Genomic DNA, 8,831 nt, shown 5'->3' with positions numbered 1-8,831 from the left:
AGGGGAACCAGCCCCTGGTGGGCTGGTGCGCCCCCCATGGGCCTCCCCCTGCGCCTAGGGTTGGAAACCCTAGGGGTGGGGGCGCCCCACCTGACTTGGGGGGCAAGTCCCCCCTTGGCCGCCGCCTCCCCTTGGAGATGGGATCTCCTAGGGCCGGCGCCCCCCTAGGGGCCCTATATATAGTGGGGGGAGGGAGGGCAGTCGCACCCAAGTCCCTGGCGCTTCCCTCTCCCCTCGTAACACCTCTCCCTCTCGTTGGAGCTTGGCAAAGCCCTGCCGAGATCACCGCTGCTTCCACCACCACGCCATCGTGCAGCTGGATCTCCATCAACCTCTCCTTCCCCTTGCTGGATCAAGAAGGAGGAGACGTCTTCCCAACCGTACGTGTGTTGAACGCGGAGGGGTCGTCCGTTCGGCGCTCGGTCATCGGTGATTTGGATCACGACGAGTACGACTCCATCAACCCCGTTCTCTTGAACGCTTCCGCTCGCGATCTACAAGGGTATGTAGATGCACTCCCCTCTCCCTCGTTGCTAGATGACTCCATAGATTGATCTTGGTGATGCATAGAAAATTTTAAAATTATGCTTCGTTCCCCAACAATAGTTGGATCTTATGTTTCTTCTCCCCCTCTACTCTCTTGTAATGGATTGAGTTTTCCCTTTGAAGTTTTCTTATCGGATTTAGTCTTTAATGATTTGAGAACACTTGATGTATGTCTTACCGTGCGTATCTGTGGTGACAATGGGATATCACGTGATTCACTTGATGTATGTTTTGGTGATCAACTTGCGGGTTCCGCCCATGAACCTATGCATAGGGGTTGGCACACGTTTTCGTCGTGATTCTCCGGTAGAAACTTTGGGGCACTCTTTGAGGTTCTATGTGTTGGTTGAATAGATGAATCTGAGATTGTGTGATGCATATCGTATAATCATACCCACAGATACTTGAGGTGACATTGGAGTATCTAGGTGACATTAGGGTTTTGGTTGATTTGTGTCTTAAGGTGTTATTCTAGTACGAACTCTAGGGCTGTTTGTGACACTTATAGGAATAGTCCAACGGATTGATTGGAAAGAATAACTTTGATGTGGTTTTGTACCCTACCATAATCTCTTCGTTTGTTCTCCGCTATTAGTGACTTTGGAGTGACTCTTTATTGCATGTTGAGGGATAGTTATGTGATCCAATTATGTTATTATTGTTGAGAGGACTTGCACTGGTGAAAGTATGAACCCTAGGCCTTGTTTCAACGCATCGCAATACTGTTTACGCTCACTTTTATCATTAGTTACCTTGCTGTTTTTATATTTTCAGATTACAAAAACCTATATCTACTATCCATATACCACTTGTATCACCATCTCTTCGCCGAACTAGTGCACCTATACAATTTACCATTGTATTGGGTGTGTTGGGGACACAAGAGACTCTTTGTTATTTGGTTGCAGGGTTGCTTGAGAGAGACCATCTTCATCCTACGCCTCCCACGGATTGATAAACCTTAGGTCATCCACTTGAGGGAAATTTGCTACTGTCCTACAAACCTCTTCACTTCGAGGCCCAACAATGTCTACAAGAAGAAGGTTGTGTAGTAGACATCAGTACCGCTGGGACAATACAGCTGAGTGGCCGAGCGGCTGAACCGCCTGGACAACCTGTTGTACCAGCCGATCACAGTCATCTATGCCAAAATCAACTTGTGTGAAATTGGAGATAGATGGTTATTGGATGAGAAGGCTTGGGATGGAGACAAGGCACTATAGTATGGTGAACTAAGATCCAAGATTGCAAGAAACAAACAAGAAAGGCCAACACTTGGAGGTTACAAACACCTAGGACCTAAGGAAACTAGAAGATCAAATAAGGTCAAATGAACACCAACCCTTTTCACGGAGAAGATGGGCGATGGCCGGATCCACCTATGTTTAACTTGATTGGTATGGCACCACGAAGATTTTAACCTTAGGCCCATGACCAAAACTCATCTTTGAATGACAAGTGCCATCAAAATGGCTAATGTGAAAGACTTGATCTATTTATGCATAATAGGGGGAGGGAGAGTTCATCAAGAGAACAACACTCCCCCTATATCCATGCCTACACCTAGATCAAGATAACATGGTGAATGTGGTGGGGTGTGCCTAGATTCAAGCCACATTGCTCGAATCAATGATATTTAGCTCATGCCTTAACTCGCAAAATCTTGCTTCATCCAAATGTTTCATGAAAATATCCGCTAATTGCTCTTGAGTGTTGACGTAGATAATCTCAATCTCCCCACGCTTGATATGTCCTGGATCAAATGAGGGTGAATCTCAATGTGCTTCGTCTTGCTATGTAGCACCAGGTTGTGGGAGATCTTGATTGCACTTTCATTGTCACATAGAAGAGGCACTTTGTCACAAGTGACACTGCAATCCTTTAAAGTTTGCCTCATCCATAGCAACTGTGCACAACAACTTGCAACGGCTACATACTCGGCCTCGGTGAATGAGAGAGACACACGATTTTTCTTCTTTGAAGACCAACTCACCAAAGAGTGACCAAGGAATTGGCACCCTCCGGAAGTTGACTTCCTATCCACAACATCTCCCGCCCAATCCGAGTCCGAATAACTCATGAGATCAAAGCTTGCTCCTTTGGGGTGCCATAGGCCAAAGTTTGGGGTATGAGCCAAATATTGAATGATTCGCTTGACCGCCACATAGTGTCTTTCCTTAGGTGCGGCTTGGAACCTTGCACACATTCCCACACTCAACATAATATCCAGTCTAGATGCACAAAGGTAAAGCAAGGATCCAATCATGGAGCGATATACCTTTTGATCCACTGCTTTACCATTGGGATCATTGTCGAGCTTGCCTTTGGTGGGCATAGGAAACTTGACCGACTTGACATGATCTAGCTTGAATCTCTTGAAGATGTATTGGGTATATTTGGCTTGATTGATGAAGGTTCCTTCTCTTCTTTGTTTGAATTTGAACCCAAGAAAGAACTTCAACTCTCCCATCATAAATATCTCGAACTTCTCGGTCATTAGTGTGGCAAACTCATCATTGAAAGATTTGTTAGGAGAACCAAAAATAATATCATCGACATATAGTTGACATATGAACAAATCCCATTTAACCCTCTTAGTAAAAAGAGTGGGATCGATTTTCCCGATTTCAAACCCATGATCTTGCAACAACTCGGTAAGATGCTCATACCACACACATGTGGCTTGTTTAAGGCCATAGAGTGACTTGTTGAGTTTGTATACAGGATTGGGGAGCTTGGTATCTTTGATTCCCGAGGGTTAAGAAATGCACTCTTCACATCCATTTGTTGCAATTTAAAATCATCATGAGATGCATATGCAAGAAACATGCGTATACATTCAAGACGAGCAACGGGGCAAAGGTTTCACCATAGTCGATACCCTTGACTTGGGAGTAACCTTGTGCCATCAATCTTGGCTTGTTTTGAACAACCACACCATTCGCATCTTACTTATTCTTGAAGATCCATTTGGTTCCAATGACATTGTGGTCCTCCGTAGGCCTTGGAACTAACTCCCAAACTTTGTTGCGCTCAAAGTTGTTGAGTTCGTCATGCATGGCCTCAAGCCAATCCGCATCATTGAGCGCCTCATGTACCCTTTGGGGTTCAACACACGAAACAAACGTGTGATGATCACAAAAGTTTGATAATTGTTGACGAGTAGTTACCCCTTTCCTCAAGCTCCCAAGAACATTCTCCATGACATGTTGTTGATGCTCGAGCTTGGAAGCCACCTTGGTGGCACGATGCTCCAAAAGTTCCTTAATAGGCATTTGAGAGGATTCATCTTGATCATCTTCATCACCGTCTTGAGCTTGCTCTTGATCTTCAGCTTGTGCTTGATATTGAGCTTGCTCGGAGCCGTGAACTTGATCTTGGGCATCATTTGGTGCACCACCATCTTCATGAGGTTGATCTTGCCCTTGATCTTGTTCATTAGGTTGAGGGCCTTCACTTTGTTCTTCGGAAGCGTGTGGGTCTAGCATCGCTGATGGCTCCACTCGAGTAGAGCATTATCCTTCTCCTTCAGCCACAAGGGGTTCCTCAATGGGGAGTATTTGACCAATCCCCGTTCTTCTTATGGCTTGAGGAGGAATTTGATCACCTACATCACAAAGACCACTTTGCTCCACTCGGGAGCCATTATCTTCATCAAACTCCACATTACATGTCTCATCAATGAGTTCATTGGACTTGTTGAGAACATGGTAAGCATGAGAGTTTGTAGCATAACCAAAAATATATGCCCTCTTGAGCTCTAGGTTCAAATTTAGACAAATGAACACCTTTCTTGAGAATGAAACAGTTACACCCGAACACCTGAAAATACTTGAGGTTGGGCTTGTTACCTGTAAGTATCTCATACAGAGTCTTGTTCAAGCCTTTGCGGAGATAGAGCCGATTGGATGCATAACATGTGGTGTTGATGGCTTTGGCCCAAAAGTTGTATGGAGATTTGAATTCTGCCATCATGGTCCTTTCTGCATCCGTCAATGTTCGGTTCTTCCTCTACGCAACACCATTTTGCTGAGGGGTATAAGGGGCGACATATTGATGCTTGATCCCCTCATCACTAAGAAACTCATCCAGGGTGTAGTTCTTGAACTCGGAGCCATTGTCACTTCTAATCATCAATATCTTTGCTTCATGTTGACGTTGAGCTTCATTGGGACAGTGGATGACGGCTTGTTGGGTCTCACTCTTCCTCTTGAAGAAGTATACCCATGTATATCTTGAGTAAACATCCACAATCACCAAGCAATATTTTCTTCCCCCAAGACTATCAAAGGATGGAGGGCCAAAGAGATGCATGTGAAGGAGCTCCAAGGGCCTCTTCAAGTAGATGATAGTTGTGGGTCAGTGAGCCGTTTCATGTAGCTTTCCTTGAATACAAGCACTGCAAGCATGACCTTTGGCAAAACTCACATTTGTTAGTCCACGACATGATCCCCTTTGAGGAGACTTTGCAAAGATCTCATATTGACATGGGCTAGTCGGCGATACCAAATCCATCCCACATCAACTTTCGCCATTAGGCACGTCACATCTTAGCGGGTCACTCTGAAAAGTAACCACATAGAGACCATTATCAACATGCCCCACAAAGGCTACTTTAAGAGTCTTGCTCCACAAAAGGGCCACAATATCAAGATCAAAGAATGTTGCAAAGTCCATGAGTGCAAGTTTATGAACGGAAAGTAAATTATATGTAAGGGACTCAACAAGCACCTTTGGCCATGAGGCACATGGTAGTGAGGTTCTCATTGGGGGCATCGAAGAGAGACACCTTGGTTGGGGAAGAGGTGGCAATGGCCATGGTGGCCATTGCCATTCCTTCACCACTTGTATCTTCATCATCATCATCGGAGAGGTACTCTTCTTGTGCCACAAACCCCTGTTGCGGCACTTTCTTGGTGAAGTTGTTCTTGCTTGGGAAGGACTTGGCCTTGTCCTTGGGATAAGCTTGCCACCATTGTCTTCCCTCTTCTCATAGGGGCAATCCACCACAAAGTGGCTCGCATTACCACAATTGTAGCAAGTTCTCACACGTTGCTTGCCCTTCGAGACACTTGAGTTGTTCTTGGAGAAGTTGGGCCTTAGTTTTTTCTTATTGCCCCAAAATTGCCTTGACGTAAGGGCCATGTGCTTATGGTAAGCATATTTGGTGTCTTTGGGCAAATCTATTGTTTCTCCTCTTCTTCTTCTTCTTCCGGATTTTCCTTGGCCTTCAAAGCAAGGTTGGGTGAGGCCTTCTTTCGTTGGGGAACGAAGTAATTTCAAAAAAATTCCTACGCACACGCAAGATCTATCATGGTGATGGATAGCAACGAGAGGGGAAGAGTGTTGTCCACGTACCCTCGTAGACCGTAAGTGGAAGCGTTATGACAAAGCAATTGATGTCGTATGTCTTCACGATCCGACCGATCCTAGTACCGAAAGTACGACACCTTCGCGATCTGCACACGTTTGGCTCGGTGACGTCCCACGAACTCTCGATCCAACTGAGTGTCGAGGGAGAGCTTTGTCAGCACGACGGCATGATGACGGTGATGATGAAGCTACCGTCGCAGGGCTTCTCCTAAGCACTACAATGATATGACCGAGGTGGATTGTGGTGGAGGAGGGCACCGCACACGGCTATGGGATCAATGATCAACTTGTGTGTTCTAGGGTGCCCCCTGCCCCCGTATATAAAGGAGCAAGGGGGAGGCCGGTCGGCCCTTGGGGCGCACCAGGAGAGGATGAGTCCTCCTCCTAGTAGGAGTAGGACTGCCCTTTCCTAGTCCTGCTAGGAGGAGGAAGGGGGAAGGAAGGAGAGGGAGAGAAGAGAAGGAAAGGGGTGCGCCCCCCTTCCCTTGTCCAATTCGGACTATAGGGGGAGGGGCGGGCGGCCCTGCCTTGGGCGACCCTCTTGTCGGTGTCAAAACCGGCGGATCTCGTGTAGGGGGTCCCGAATTGTGCGTCTAAGGTCGATGGTAACAGGAGACAAGGGACACGATGTTTACCCAGGTTCGGGCCCTCTCTTTGGAGGTAATACCCTACGTCCTGCTTGATTGATCTTGATGAATACCAGTATTACAAGAGTTGATCTACCACGAGATCGTAATGACTAAACCCTAAAAGTCTAGTCTGGCTATGATTATGATTCGGCCTATCTACGGACCTAGCCCTCCGGTTTATATAGACACGAGAGGGATCTAGGGTTACACAAGGTCGGTTACAAAGGAAGGAATCTTTATAGTTGGTCGCCAAGAAGAGTCCTATCCGAACACGGGTGGAGTCTTTGGTCTTTGTATCCTTACAGCCCATCAGTCCGGCCCATATTCAATAGATCGAACACCCGAGGACCCCTTAGTCCAGGACTCCCTCAGTAGCCCCTGAACCAGGCTTCAATGATGATATGTCCGGTGCACAGATTGTCTTCGGCATTGCAAGGTGGGTTCTACTTCCCGAATACTCCAGGATAGTCTTCGGATGAAACGAAGGTGTCCAGATCTGCAACACAAGTACCACACACAACCGCAATGAGTATAGTATTTCACGAGTCCCATCTGCTGACAACTTTTTGTAAGATGACATCACATCTGTTCGGTCACTACATCGAACCATTTTTGTCTGCCGTTCCACGCTTCGAGATGCAGTTTCCATTGGCACGTCATGTCAAAGCAGAGATCATGTCCTCTTATTGCGGGATTTTCATCAATGTGGGCGTGGGTAACCCAACCGTGCCATTTACATAGCCCTTGGGAATAGGCGAGTTTTAGGGCAAGTGGGGAGGCGTTCGATATTCACTGCCTTTATAACGGGATAAGGGTTCCCCCTTCTTCTCCCATGCCTTCTCTCTTCCTCTGCCCTTCCACTCTTGAGCTCCAGCGCCCAAGTTCTCATCTCCCTCCCACCCAAGCTAGCACTCAACCATGTCCGGATCTGGAGGTCAAGGCAAGTGGATGGTCTCCTCCGTCAAGGAGAAGGACATTACCGAGCATCGGGCGGCCGGGTACTTGGCGAAGGAAATCGCCCACCGTCTTCCAGCCCAGGGGCAAGTCGTCCCCACACCGAAGCCCAACGAGAGGGTGGTATTCCTCCCTCATTTCCTCCGCGGACTAGGGTTTCCACTCCAACCTTTCTTCCGCGGGCTGATGTACTATTACGGGATAGACTTCCATGATCTATCCCCGAACTCTTTCCTCAACATCTCGGTGTTTATCGTCGTTTGTGAGGCCTTCCTCCGCATCCAACCCCACTTTGGGTTGTGGCTCAAAGTCTTCAATGTGAAGCCCTAAGGTGGTGGATAGCCAGCACGCGGAGTGCGGAGGCGCTATGGTGAGTAAGCTGACCAATATCTCCTGGCCAAAAGGCACTTTCGTGGAGATTGTCAAGGAATGGCATAAATAGTGGTTCTACATCACTGAGCCCCGCGGCGCCAACTGGGTCGTAGCTGCCGAATTGAATTCCGGCGCTCCAATGCGGCTCACCTACTAGGTTGAGAAGAGCCTGAATTGGTCTTCATCAGACGAGCTGATAGCGCTACAGACGTGCGTTCAGAGCATGGTGGATAAAGACGTCAAGCTTGTCGACATAATACAAGTGATGCTGGTTCGCCGGATCCTCCCCTACCAAAGCCAAAAATGCCCCCTTTGGGAGTTCAATCCGAAGAGGCACCAGACCCTGGAGAGGCTCTTCTAAACAACTCACGAAGATGCCTGGAAGTTTCTCTTCAAGGGCAACGAGATACCGCTAGCCACAGATTCGAACCGCGGGCACGATATTAACCACCCCGCCAGCGAGGTAAGTTTTCAACGCATCCTCTACTTGTTTGTTTCAAGGATGATATCTAAGCTTTTATTATCATTGCTTCTCCAAGACTGGATGGAGAGGGCGAAGCGGATCCAGTGTCTGGCTCCGCTGCCTGAAGAACCAGTCATACCGCGTTTAGCGAAGATGCTGGTGCCGGCGCCCTATACGGCGATGGTGAAGAAGGCCATGGGGAAAGACAAGGGGGTCCGGAGTGGCCCCCGCCGCAAGGGCGCTTCGGACACAACGTCTGAAGACAAGACCCGCTCCTCTGTCGCCGAAGATGACGACGATGAGGAGGAGGAGGGCGATTCTCCCCTGATGGGGGGAGGAAGAAGAGGGCGGCCTCCACAAATCTGGAGGCGCAAGCGCCCAAGAGGGGGAAAGGCCCCCTGGTGGATAACTCCGCATGGGACGTCAAAAGCGGCCCGGAGCAAAGCCTCCAGACTAAGCCCCTGGTAGCCTCGTGAGTACTAAGAACCCACACT

General features: G+C 48.0%; 1 pseudogene; it reads right to left on the bottom strand.

Moving 5' to 3' along the window:
* Positions 1-5,266: 5,266 nt before the first annotated feature.
* On the bottom strand, positions 5,267-8,534 carry LOC147984431 (uncharacterized; annotated as a pseudogene).
* Between the last annotated feature and the right edge of the window lie 297 nt (positions 8,535-8,831).

The sequence above is a fragment of the Triticum urartu genome, chromosome 2A (assembly GCF_056163025.1).
Source record: "Triticum urartu cultivar PI428250 chromosome 2A, HENAU_Tu73, whole genome shotgun sequence".
NCBI classification, from domain to species: domain Eukaryota; kingdom Viridiplantae; phylum Streptophyta; class Magnoliopsida; order Poales; family Poaceae; genus Triticum; species Triticum urartu.
The sequence above is the reverse complement of the archived record's forward strand: the minus strand, read 5'-3'. Positions and strand labels throughout refer to the sequence as shown.